Genomic DNA, 13,185 nt, shown 5'->3' on the forward strand with positions numbered 1-13,185 from the left:
TAAGCAGACAGATCGAAATAGACAAGGCTGACAGGGAGACGGGGGGGAAAGATGAGAAAGAGGAGCTGGAGAAGGCACAGAGATAGACGGATGAAGATGGAGATGGTTCAAAACACACACACACACACACACACACACACACACATGCATGCAACAGCAACTGGGAGTGATTGACAGAGACCGACAGACATGCCCACAGACTGAAAAAAAGGATGAGTAGAGGAAGAATGACAGAGGGAAAGGGGAAGACATGGTGATCCACAGACAAATCCAAACAGACAGCAAAGAGACAGACAGACAGACGGATGGAGAGACAGACAGACCGGGTGACTGACAGTCACTTCCTGTGTTTGTGTGTTTGTCTCCTCAGTTGCTCTGTTAAACACCTCTTGAGCGACCGGCTTGTTCACAAATATTAGCTTTGCCTTACAGTGTGCCTCGACAGCAGCGGCGCCGCGCGAGGAAAGCTGTTTTATTTGTCGCTCAAAACCCTCAGCGTTTGGCAAAAACATGGAGTTTTTTTGGGGGGGGGCGGGGGGAGTCCTGTACAGAGCAGGAAATGATGCATTTTGTGTTAACTTGAGAAAGAACAGATGAGCTCATGTAGAAGCATCTCTGTCATCTAAACGGTGCAGACATTGTAGGGATGTTTCACTTCATTCAAAAATGTGTCCCTTCTGTGGGATGCTGTTGCTCCAGAAACTCCTGCTGCATCTCAGTTTAGGGGTCCCACCTTTTATTAAACCTTCAAATCAACATTTTATGTTCAATAATGAAGGAACGATAGAGACTTATCCCTTATAAATTTAGAGGACGGTCCGGTGGGTGGAAACCAGGAGTGAAGCTGGTGATGCTGGTGGTGGCGGGTCAGGTAGCAGGTGCCAGCCGCTGTCACAGGAATGCACGATGGTGATGAGATGATTTCTGCTCAGAATCATAGATGGATGTCTGGTTTGCTCAGGCATCCTTTGAAAAACACTGAAGTATTACCGTGCTACGCAAGACTTACATTTGACCAAAATAGGCAAAAATAACACAAACGGCATGGAAAAAATGCGCTAGATGACCAATACCACTCCATCCCTAAAATAAATCAAGACACACTGAATTTAAACACTATTAAATTAAAAAAAAATTAAATAAAGAAAATGTTTTATTTTACCTATACACCAAGGTATCTGGAGGTATCTGTAACCTCACCACTGGATGCCACTAAATCAATATATAAAGAGAGATCGTGCAGACAGAGGGCCACCCAGGCCATCAGATGTCTCCACTGGATCTATTCATGACCACTTTGCTCCTGAAGTGTGAAAGCATGTTTAAATTCACACTTCAGGGGTAGTTCATGCTATTTGCACGACAGCTATATATTAAAAATAGAAGCCTACCTGCTTCCTCAGATACAGATTACAGGTGCCTGAATGAGACTCTTCTCATACTGAGTCACTGGGGGTCAGCGCTGGCTCGTACCATGTCCTCCTACTGCTAATATAGCACACTTATTTCTTTGCCAGGAAAATAAAACGCGAACGCCTGAGAAGTGTGCTCAGGAGTCTGAACTCTGCTGTTAAGATATATTTCCTTTGAGGGATCACAGCTGTGCTTTTCCTCGCTGCCCCTGCTGAGATAGAGGGAGGAAGAGTGATCCAACCATTACCTTAATTCTGCCCCGACAGCAAGTTTCTCTAAGATCGCTACTGGAAATGCTTTTTTTTTTTTCTTTTTTCCCAGACACTAACCTAATGCAGTCTAATTATCGGGGAAAAGAGAGTCATAGTACCCTGGAGACAAACAGTTGGAAGCCACGAGTCCACTGATAGACTTGTGATGCATAGCCACTGTACTTCAATGCAGTTAAATAGACAGATAAGCCCTGCATTTGCAGTCATGGTAGTGAGCTAAACTCTTACTTTATAAGTTTTACATTTACAGAACACACAAATCTAGATATTTTTGAGCAACAAAAAAAACCAAAAAACAATATTCTAATTTCTCCTCTTCTTATAAGACAAGTTGTAGCTTAAACTTTGTCTAGCGCTGAAAAAATAAGCATGATTAGGTTCAGACTTTCAAATATTGCCAGATCTAAGACGTACCCTGTGCAGCTGAGTTCAGATCAGCACACACAGACATGAAAGACTTTTTTTTTTTTTTATATTCTACTTCTTTCGCAGTGGCGAGATCAGATCTTCAAAGTCTTTAGGCAACGGAGGTGTCTTACACTTACATTAGAGAAGAAGTATGAATGTTGAATGCTCTGCTGTGAAGTTCTGGCAGAAAAGGGCCAACGCACAGCTTTATCTCCCACGCTCTCTCAAAGCCGCTCTATTATATGTTTGCATTAAGAAGTACCAGAACAGCAAGAGAAAATGACAGGCAGTCACTGTAGGGAGGGAAAGAATGTAAAGTGAATATTTGAAAATGGCTGAAATAAACATGAAAAGCAAATTAGCTGCGTGTCCGTCGGGCAAATGAAGAAGATAAACTGTATTTCTTTGCAGACAACTGTTCAATAAGTTGTCAAACTTTCATTTCAGACAGAACTTTTTTTTTCTTTTTTTTTAAGATCATGCAGTTTGCATAATATAATGCAACACAACAAAACTGAGAAGAACAAGGAGGTCAGAATTTACAAAGGACACCTTACAAAGGTTTTTCTTAACCTGCAGACCTTTTCCTTTCTCCCTGGAGTGAGCAGAAACCTGACATTTACATTAAGCTTTTCTTGTTCTTGGAAAAACGCCCAGTTCTGATGCATTAACTGCAGCAGCTCCATGAAAACTCACTTATTCCCCGTGTAACTTATTAACAATGAGATTAAACTGCATGAGCATTGCATTTAAATGGCAACAGCTTGGATTTTGTCCTGTTTCACGTCGTCATTAATAGGATGAAAGTATCCTCTTCCCTTTTTTATTTTTGAACACATGGGTCTACAGCAAGGTTATTTCTCTCTTCGCCATTTCTCTCCACAAGCAGAATCTCATCTCCTCTCTGCCTCAGTGGAGTTCACATCACCAATTCTTACTGAAGGGGAAATCGTGCAGCAGTTGCTGAGGGAGGTCATTATTTAGATAATGACTAATCTGCTCCCAACTTAATTCCATTCCTCTGATCAGACGTCCAGGTTGGATTTGGCTAATGATGTGTCTGCAGCATTGTCTGGGAACACACACAAACACACGCACACGTGCACACACACACACACACATGCACAGAAGAAGCTTGTAAATATTCACTTTTAAGTCATTTTACTTTCTCACCTACTGCAAGCATTTACCTTTACATGTTTGATTGACGGCACGCAACTCATTCAGATGTTTTATCATTTTAAATTCACACATTTAAAGGACTTTTTTTTTAAAATCCACGTATGTAAAAACAAGGCATGTGTTGTACGAGTATGAATCAATTCATATTATTTTGGTAGATTAATGTGAAAGGGGTTTTGCTGGTAGTAACGATCCCACAGGCTGTTTTTATGCTCCATAACACTACAAGGTCATGATTTGAATTTTTGGGTTTCCTTTTTAAATTTTAGTTGTTGTCTCCAGGAGCAGCATGCAGCTGTGTTCAGGAGAAGGACCTGGATAAATCTAGAATAAGAGGGTCAGATGTGTAAAAACTTGGTGGTAGTAAAGATTTTGTGGTGGTAAGGTGAAAGATTATGTAAAATATTTGTTATCCTGCATGAATTTTTAAAAAAAAATAAGTTCCTTTTCTTTTAAATATATAATTATATTTAATTTCTTACCAAGTCACTCCTGGTTTCATTCGGCACTCCCTTTTAAGTGCATTTAATCTCTTCTAAATAAAATTAATATGTTTCGTAAAATACATGTTTTGCTGTAGAGATGAGCTTGTTTCATGAATTTCTTTACAATCAATTATATATGTAAAAAAAATAACTCAAAATGAAATTTTACAATGTTTTACTCATGATTTTTTTTTCCATTTGAATGCACCTGAGTGAATTACTGAAAACATGTGGCAATGGAGGGAACATAATGACATCCCCAGCAGGGATAAATCAAAAAATTTTAGTTTTAAAAAGATTCCAGAAAGCTTTAAACTTCAGATTGCTCCGGCAGAGTGCGGCTATAACAAATCTGTCAACATAGTGACAGCTAAACTAACCAATGCCGTCACCATGTGGATCACCATGGGCTGCAGGCCCATTGACATTAACTGCTGAGCACCAGAGACTTCAATGCATTATCCAGATTATCTCAGGGAGGCTATCAACCCATCCACCCTCCAGGGGAACTGTTGTCTCAAAAATTCATGAATTTAATGTTAGAGAAAGGGCAAAGACTGCAGAGCTGTTGGCACACGCTTTTATTTTGCTAACAATTCACAGGCAAGCTGTCGACATTCAGTTTGGAGATCTGTTCTTCATGGGGTGGTTGGCTAATAAAATCATTTTGCCTGTGAGCAAAAGAAAATCGTCAAAACAAAGCTAAGATGTTGGAATGGTTTTTTTTTTAAAAACATTACACAACAAAGTTTTCTTGTGCAGATTATAATAGCACAAAAGTTACGTGGAAGTTATTTACTAACCTTTTAAACCTGCGCTTATTCTAGTGATTAATCATGATTAATCAGCCTATTATGATTAAGGCAATTAAATTTATTATATTGATTTACAACATTAGAAAATTTTAGTGGACCCTCTGAAAAATAGAAGTACTAAACCACACATTTGTTCATCCATGAATACACACATCTAAGTTTTATCAAATGCAACATTCACAGGATTGACCTGCTCAGTCTTATGCATTTATTATTGTATGCACCAAAACACACACACACAATACTCTCAAACACACACACACACACACACACACACACACACACACACACAACTGCCTTCTTCCTTCCACATGCTTTTTCACTCTGTGCTCATTTGATGATGTTAATGCCAGCAGACACATACAGTGTGCTCTGACAGCAGAGGGAGGATTGTGTGTGTGTGTGCACATGTGTGTGTGTGTGTGTATGTGTGTGCACATGTGTGTGTGTGTTGGTGTGTTCAAACACCAGTGTGTGTGTGCGTGTATGTACTTACCACTCTTAAAAACCAATTAACAGTGCACCACAGCCGCCGTGCCCTCCCTTCTCCAAATGAAGAGGTGAATTAAACATCACGAAAGACCAGATGGAATGAAATCAGAGAGAGAGAAAGAGAGAGGTATGAATAATTGAAGACATAGGGGATCATAAAAAAAAAGGGGGGGGGGGAAATAAAAATGAAATAAGAGATTAAATGAAATGTAAGAAAACAGAAGTCAATTAGAGAGACTGCGAGAGTGCTGCAGGGAGAAGCGGATAGGAAGCGAGGGGAGGGATTGCTGTGAGTTGTGCGTGTTCTCGTGTGCATTTGTTGTGCAATTGTGCACGCAGCTTTTGTGAATGTCTCTCTTGCCTGCTTTCCGTAAAAAAAAAAAAAAGAGTCGACCAACACAACCCGGTTGTTTGAAGCCCACAGTGGTGTAATCAGGTTGGCTGCAGCGGAGAAATGATTAGACTGTGTTCTCCTTACGAAGCTGAACTTCACGAGGACTTAATACCATCCTCTATGTATGCGTGTACGTGTGTGTGTGTGTGTGTGTGCATGTGTGTGTGTGCATGTGTGTAACCTATGAACCAGTGCCCTACTTCCAAAATATGATTTGTGATTACTGCTGACATGTAGATTGTGTGTTTTCAGGAATAATTGGTGCACACAAATTACTCATCTGCTTCAATTAATAAAACATGTCTAACTTAACTGGTAGAGAAAGCAATGCCTTGTGTCAAATCCGCTTTCTCTCCTGCAGTGTGTGTGTGAAAGAACTTCCTTTTTGACTAGATGTGTTTGTAAAATCACACCACGCTTAGAGACATCCATTAAAGGAGTCTTCGGGGTTCATATTCTGACATTGAGTGAACAAAGGGTTAAACTGCATCACAGAGCTGACATGTAGACGCATAGAATTAATTCCAATTCCTCATTTTAACCCTAATTTATTCTCCAGTTCTCCTCATGTTTTGACTCATTAGATCATCAGTACATACGTTACATTAGCGATAGAATAATTATCACACACATTTATTCTTTGGCAAATGAGTACAACAGTTAGACCACTCACTTTCACAGCAGTTTTGCAGCACATTTCTTTTCTGCTGGAATCCCGATTAGATTCCTGCTGTTCAGGCGACTCTTTGAAAACATGAAACAGTGCTATGCCAGCTGTTGCTGCTGCTTTTATCAACTCGTGACAAATCGGACTTAATTTAGAGGACAGAGAGAAAGAACAGGCTAAAATAAAATGAACTATCCAAAAACAAAACAAAAAAAGAAAAGAAAAGCCTTATTTTGTGCAATACTGCATGAAAATGGTATGGATTAAACATGGAAACAGGCGTTACACCAATCCAATAACATTCATTTTCATCCATCCGAACCCAGAATAATCAACCCCTGCAGCATGATACCATTCTCTTCATCAACTGTTGTATTTCCATCATCATCATCATCATTTTTTTGGCGATGCAGTAAACCTCACACGTCCTATTTAATGATTTCAGACGTGAAGACTTTATATTTTTGTGAGTTTGCTATGTGACGGGTCTCACGATGTGCATCTCATAAAAAAATTCTGCATTCGACCAATTGTTCCACTATGATAGGGAGGATAATCTACATGTGTTTGTATGTCCTGACTTTAAAGTTATCCTTAGCAACTATTTTCTAAGTAGCACAACATGTGTAGTGAAATAAGTTCCTTGTCAGGAGTTTCTCCCTCTTGAGAAGCATCTCTGTCCTTGGATACTTTTTTTTTTTTAGTCCTCTATCACATAATGTGTTTTGCAAAAGTATTAGCAAATAACATAATGACATTGAAGCCGATTGAAAGCGAAAGAATTTAATTAAGGTCACACAGACAATGAAGAATAAGAGGAAGAGTTAAGCTGTGATCAACGGTAGCGCTTAAACTCCTGCCACACTTAAAGTGTGTTTACAGACAACGTGTGTGTGTGTGTGTGTGTGTGTGTGTGTGTGTGTGTGTGTGTGTGTGTGTGTGTGTGTGTGTGTGTGTGTGTGTGTGTGTGTCATACAGTATTACTACAGGCTTTACCTTTTTGCATGTGTGTGTACTTGTGAATCATGCATGCAGATTTCTGTGTGTATTAGAGTGTGTGTGTTTCATTTACAAGTTAGTAATTGCTCCTAGATGAGCTTGTAGGTGTGTGTGTGTGTGTGTGTGTGTGTGTGTGTGTGTGTGTGTGTGTGTGTGTGTGTGTGTGTACTTTCCAATAACTGCCTGGCTTGCTGAGCAGCTCCTCTGCGGCCAGCTTTATGCTGCTCCTGTGTTCCTGCTGGAAGTGTTTGTAAGGGGAAATAAAAATATCGTTTGGTGGCGAGGGGAACTCTGGGAAATCACTGCACTGTGCTGTGAGGGAGCCGGGACACTGAGTTCTCATCTCTGTGTGTCATTCAGTCCCTTTCTGTCTTTCTGTCTGCTCTCATGCTCGTCTCTGTCAGCTTCACACTGTGGGCTTCGGGCGCGTAGATGTTACATCGATAATATTTCTACAAAACAAAACAAAACATTGAAACAAACAGGCAGCGTTTGATCCCACAGGAAGTGTGCAGTCATCCCTCTCAGCCAATCAGAACAAACAGGTCACTGTATTCTGACGTCTGCTGCTCGCTGACTGGGGGCACACATGGTCTTTATTGTCAGACAGATTTCAGATTACTTTGTGTAACTTTCAGCATGTGGACTGTGTACATTGATATCCATGTTAGCTCTAGGGTCAGACCCCTTGGGGGGGTGGGGGGGGGTGGGGGCATGCAGTGAGTTAGACTAAAAACACACCACAGGATCGTGCTGACAACTTTCTGACACATGAAACTTTCCTCATTTCTAAATGTAGACACATCCATAACAAACACATAATAAATCCATTTTCCTCCCACCTCCAGAAATGTGTAGCTGAGGTGAATTGTCGTAAAGCTGGGCTAGGCTCCAGCAGAGACAAAAATACATAAATGAAAGTAACCTGTTCTTTTGTTGAATCTTCTTCTGGTAAATGAGTTCTGCTTTATGTTAAAGAGAGATTAAAAGGTGTTTTTAGTCCAGCTGTAATCCAAGTTCTTGTATTTTGTATAAAATATATTCAATATCTTCAATATTCCATATTATCAATGATGGTCATAAATAAATGATGATAAATAAATGATGATGATAATAAATAACTGCTTTAGGAGAGTCTCTCATTATTGGGTTGATTAATTTGCTTATTTAATTTTTTTTTTTTCGAGATAAACTGAGCAGATTTATCATTCTGCTATTTTTCCAGCAGCAGGATGTTTTGTGTCTCCTTTTTGAAACACTTTCTTTAGCGCTGCTAGCTCAACAGTTGTCCTTTTCAAATGAACCACTTGTGCATGGAGAGAGAACATGATCCAGTGATCATTTGTAAAAGGAAGAGGCTTAATAAATAAATTTTGTTGTTTTTTTACTTTGAGGATTTATTCAAAGAGGAACCCTCCTGATTCTATTCATTCTTATATTCAAGAGCAATAATGAGCCATGGGAATGCTTGAATGACAACCAGCTGCAGATGGGCCTTTACCTTTTTTCAACTGTTGTCTGTGTCCTCCATCCTCTGTTTCTCACCTTTCTCAACACTCTTTCTCCTTACACACACACATACACATGTATTTTTGTAATTCAAGCACCTTCTTTCACTGCTTTCCACACTTTGCCCTTTCCTGCCTTTTCACAAATGGCAAATAGGCAACGTACGGCATACACAATGCAACAATGACAGATATGTATGCAGGCGTGAGGGTAAACATGTAACACACACACACACACACACACACACGCACGCACATGCACAGTGTGCTTTCTCTTGCCTGAGAGTGGTGTGCGGTTGAAAATGGGATCGAGCTTTAGCCTGGAGGCAGAAGTGAGAAATGAATACAAGGAGAGGGTCAGTGTGGCAGTTTTTCGGGGGCAGGGGTTAGAATGAAGGCTTCGGGGTGTGGAGGACTGCAGTTTAAGGTTACTATCCTCATAAACTGTCCTTTCATTTCTACATGGGGAATGATTTGCTTGCTGGAGATTCTATTTGGCCTCTGGTGACCACAGTGTAGTTCTTGCAACAGTGGCTGCATTCTTCAGTGAATAATGCGACCGCGTCGGATGGGATGACAAGACGTCCCACTGCGGTTCATAAAAAACCCTCCCAGAATTCCTTCCTTTTGAATGTCAACCTGGATTCCAAACCAAAGCGATGCATGATGGGAGAGACGTGTTTGATTTGTAAAACAGCAAGTCAATCATACACTTTTGAACAGCTTTTTGAAATTGGACGCTACTAGAAATGATTCACTTCGATCGATATCATCCAAAATGTGAAGTAAAGAAATACCGTAAGACTTTAAAGGGCATTAAAGGGCAGGAACTTGGGGGGGGGGTGGCTAGTGTCCTCATAAAGTACAGAGAAGTGATAAGTTCAAATCTAAGATTTCATCTGGGGTTAGCTTTAGGCAACAAATAAACTTTGGTGAAGGTTAAAAAAGGTTTAAGGATGTAGTAAAATGTTAGTCAGCATGTTATAAAGTATCTCAAGTCACTGCTGACCTCAGTAATAGTAATAAACCATTACTGCCATCTTCAGCTGACCATTAAAATAATGCCGTTAGCAGAAAAATTTAGTAAGAATAAATTGACAGGATTTTAAATATATAGATATTTTGCACTTCATTGGGTTATGAAAATGAAAAATACTTTATCACATCTTTTTTTTTAATTTCCAGTCAAGTTGTGACAATCTTTGAGTTTCTTTTCTTTTGAGCACATTACATTTTTATATTAAGTTGCAATCGTGTATCCAATTTTCATGGAACGAAAAATGTTAACCTAGCTATCATTTGCTGTGTTTACACTTAATGTTTAGTACATAAATTGACGCAAGGCTGCTTAAACGGCACTTGTGAGGATGTTCAACAAATCCCAGTCTGGTGGGAAAAAGAAGAAAGTAAATAAAAGATATTGAAGACATTAAGATTATACGTCTGGGCACCAAGGTTGTTGTTTTTTCTTCTATAGTACAACTGGGTCATTATGCAGGGAGAGGGAGAGGATGCTAAACAGAACATCATACCTCACGCTAATGATTCAGGGCAGAACGGATGAAGATGAACGCAAAGAAGCCTGGGAAGGCACGGAGACGGCAAAAAACGGAAACAGTAGAAACAACTGAACTGTGTGGAGACCATTGATTTGTGCTCTGCAGGATCCTCCACATGCCGGGCATTGACCGAAAGTCAACCATCACATGTCACATGACCTGCTCTGCTTGTTCGGAACCACAAAGGAGACGGTACTTAAAACAGCAGCATCAGGTACTTCTTACCTAATGGACTAACAAACAAGGTGAATGGGAGTTTAGTGGGGCCTGTACCCTAGAAATGGAGCCTTTAAGTCGATTCATCAATCTATACATATTATATTTAACAGGTTACATCTCAGCATCTCAGAACAGGTATATTCATTTTACTTTTTTTTTTTAATTGTCAGGCAATGAGTTCAATCCTGTCATAATAGTGATTATAGTCTGTCCAGCGCTATCAGTACAAGGTAAGGTTTTCTTGTAACATCTCTGTTCTTGCACTTTCCTATTGTGTCCTTGTTTGAGTTCATTATTCCCTGAGAGAAATTATCAATCAAATAAGTTTAAAATAGGATGTTATTTTTCATAAGTAGTACGGTGGTTGCAGTCACAGTTGCTCAGGGGCTAAAGCAGTCTATCTGAAGGTACATGAAGCCTGGCCCCTGGCCCCTGGCCCCTTCAGTGTACACGCTCCAGATTGTGTGACAGATCACTGCTCCTGATCTGCAGGCATCATTAAATACAGGATACATAATGTAGATTCAGGTGCATGTGATGTATTATAAATATACAGTAATTTAATAGTTAACTTGTAGACTTGTCTTGTAAATTTACAAGTATCTAGTAATGAAAACTATTTGAAGTAATATTCTGAAACGGTAACATTTCCAAAAACTACAGTTGATTAATTTCTGAAAATTTATGGTAAAATGTTTTGCAGAACTTGACAGACATGAAAAGGAGATTAAAGATGAAGGAACAGAGGGAGGAAGAGAGGGAGAGGAGGGAGGAGTGAGATGGGGGGATTCTGAAGTGGGGGGGGGAGAAGAGATAAAGGAGGAGTACTGTGTTGTGTGCTGGGGGGGCAGCGGGGGGTATCCTGTAGGGTTAATTACATCTCTGTTCTCTGTCAGTATGACTCTCTTCCTCTGTGTCACTGCTTCAGGCTGACAGGACACACACACACACACACACACACACACACACCCATGTACATTTATGAATCATGACACAAATAGAAATTTTTATTGTCTTTTTGAATCAGAATCTCTTGAACTTGGATCTCTGGTTGGTTGGTTGGTTGGTTGATTGTTTCGTTGGTTGATTGGTTGTTTTGTCGCCTGATTCTTCAAGAAAAGCCCTGCCAGCCTTCTGGTCTGGCAAACATGGCATGTTTTGTGAAGGTACAACAGGTTTGTGGAACAATAAATATCAAGCCGACACGTTTTCTAACACGGTTAGAATGGCAGCACGAAAAAAAAAAAATCCGCTTTTTCAGAAGCTCTTGTTTATCTTCCTGTCACACTTTTCTGCCTTTCTGTCTCTCAAACACACATGCAACCCCCACCCCGTACACACACACACATACACATAATAATATACACAGTCTCAGGGGATTATATATACAGAGTTCTACACAAAGAAGAGCCCCCCTCTTGTAATAGCTGTTAATTTTGCATAAATCATGCACAACATGACCCACATGTAAATCACTCATGTCAGCAGGATATCACATCGCTGCAGCTCCTCATTCTTCTTCTTCTTCTTCTCTGCAGGAAACCGCAGCAGATTCCATTTTTCGCTTTCACACCTTAGAAATAGAACGATGAACATCATTCCAGACTCAGAAAAACTTGATCGCAAGAAATGGAGAAATTTATATTTACGTTCATCGGGGTCGATTAATTCAACTCCGCAAAGTGGATTTCAGTGAAACTTTGTGGGAGGAAGAGAAGAAAATTCAGTCCAATTATGTTGCATGTTTGATAAAGAAGGAAATCCAGCATTTCAATAATAATAAAAATTCTGGATCCTCAAATTTAAATCGTTGACTGCTAGAAAACTATTAACCTTAAATTATAGTTACAGAACTAAGAGTTTAAGGCTTAAGGGTTGTAGTAAGTCCAAGTCTGATGGGGCGTTAACAGAGGTATTGTGGGTACAGTCACAGTATGTCCGGCCTTTCTGTGTCTCTTTGTTTTCCCCCATTTTTATTTCCATTGTACATATTTCTTTTAACCCCTCCAGAATCTGGATCCTGTCTGGAGTTTCTTCCTCAATTAGGGAGTTTTTCCGCTGGAGGTTTTCTGTCTGTAAAAGCGCTTTCAAATGTCTGCTGATGTGATTAAGTGTTCAAAAGATAAAATTTGATGATGATAATAATACAATTTGCCCTGATTAAAACTTCCTAAAGAACATCAGATTATTTGTGAATAACAGTGATGCCACATTCTCGCTGCTGTTGCACTGGTTCTGTTTACGCAGACAAACTGGCGGCTCTAATAAGAAGCTGTTCCTATTTAATTTGGTGAGCTTGAAGCTAAAATAAGAAACATTTCTCAAAAGCTAACTTAAGAATGATTCACATTTGTAATGATGGAATACAAGGGAATGGGTAAGTTTAAAATCAAGAAGCCAGAACAGAAACTCACCAGGAACTTTGTTTGAAAATAGTTTTTATTTCAGGGTTTCCTTTTTGGCTTCATATGATGGAGAGCAATCATCTCCTTCATTCAGAGCTGGAAGAAGCTGATAAAAGTGCTTGTGTCTCCATTAAAGGATGCTTCCGTTAAAAAAAAAATACCATGGCAGGTTGTGCGATCCTCCTGGCATATCAGTAAATCTCCCCCAGTTGTTTTCACCTTTTGTGTGTGAATCCCTGTGAGACGTGTCCCTCCGAGCCTCGGCCTGCTTTATTAGGCGGCGTCGCCTTAATGAGCCAACAGGATTGTTTTAAACCACGATCCAAGAACAGAATAGCCCACGGAAAGACAAACCCAACTCGTTAGC

The 13,185-nt window shown here is 39.9% G+C and overlaps 1 protein-coding gene across 1 annotated transcript in view; it reads left to right on the top strand.

Annotated features, from left to right (window-relative positions):
• Nucleotides 1–13,185, top strand: part of kirrel1b (kirre like nephrin family adhesion molecule 1b) — a 56,246-nt gene that overhangs the window by 21,756 nt on the left and 21,305 nt on the right. The gene's annotated exons all lie outside the window — the stretch shown is intronic.

Source organism: Antennarius striatus, chromosome 18, assembly GCF_040054535.1.
Source record: "Antennarius striatus isolate MH-2024 chromosome 18, ASM4005453v1, whole genome shotgun sequence".
NCBI lineage: Eukaryota > Metazoa > Chordata > Actinopteri > Lophiiformes > Antennariidae > Antennarius > Antennarius striatus.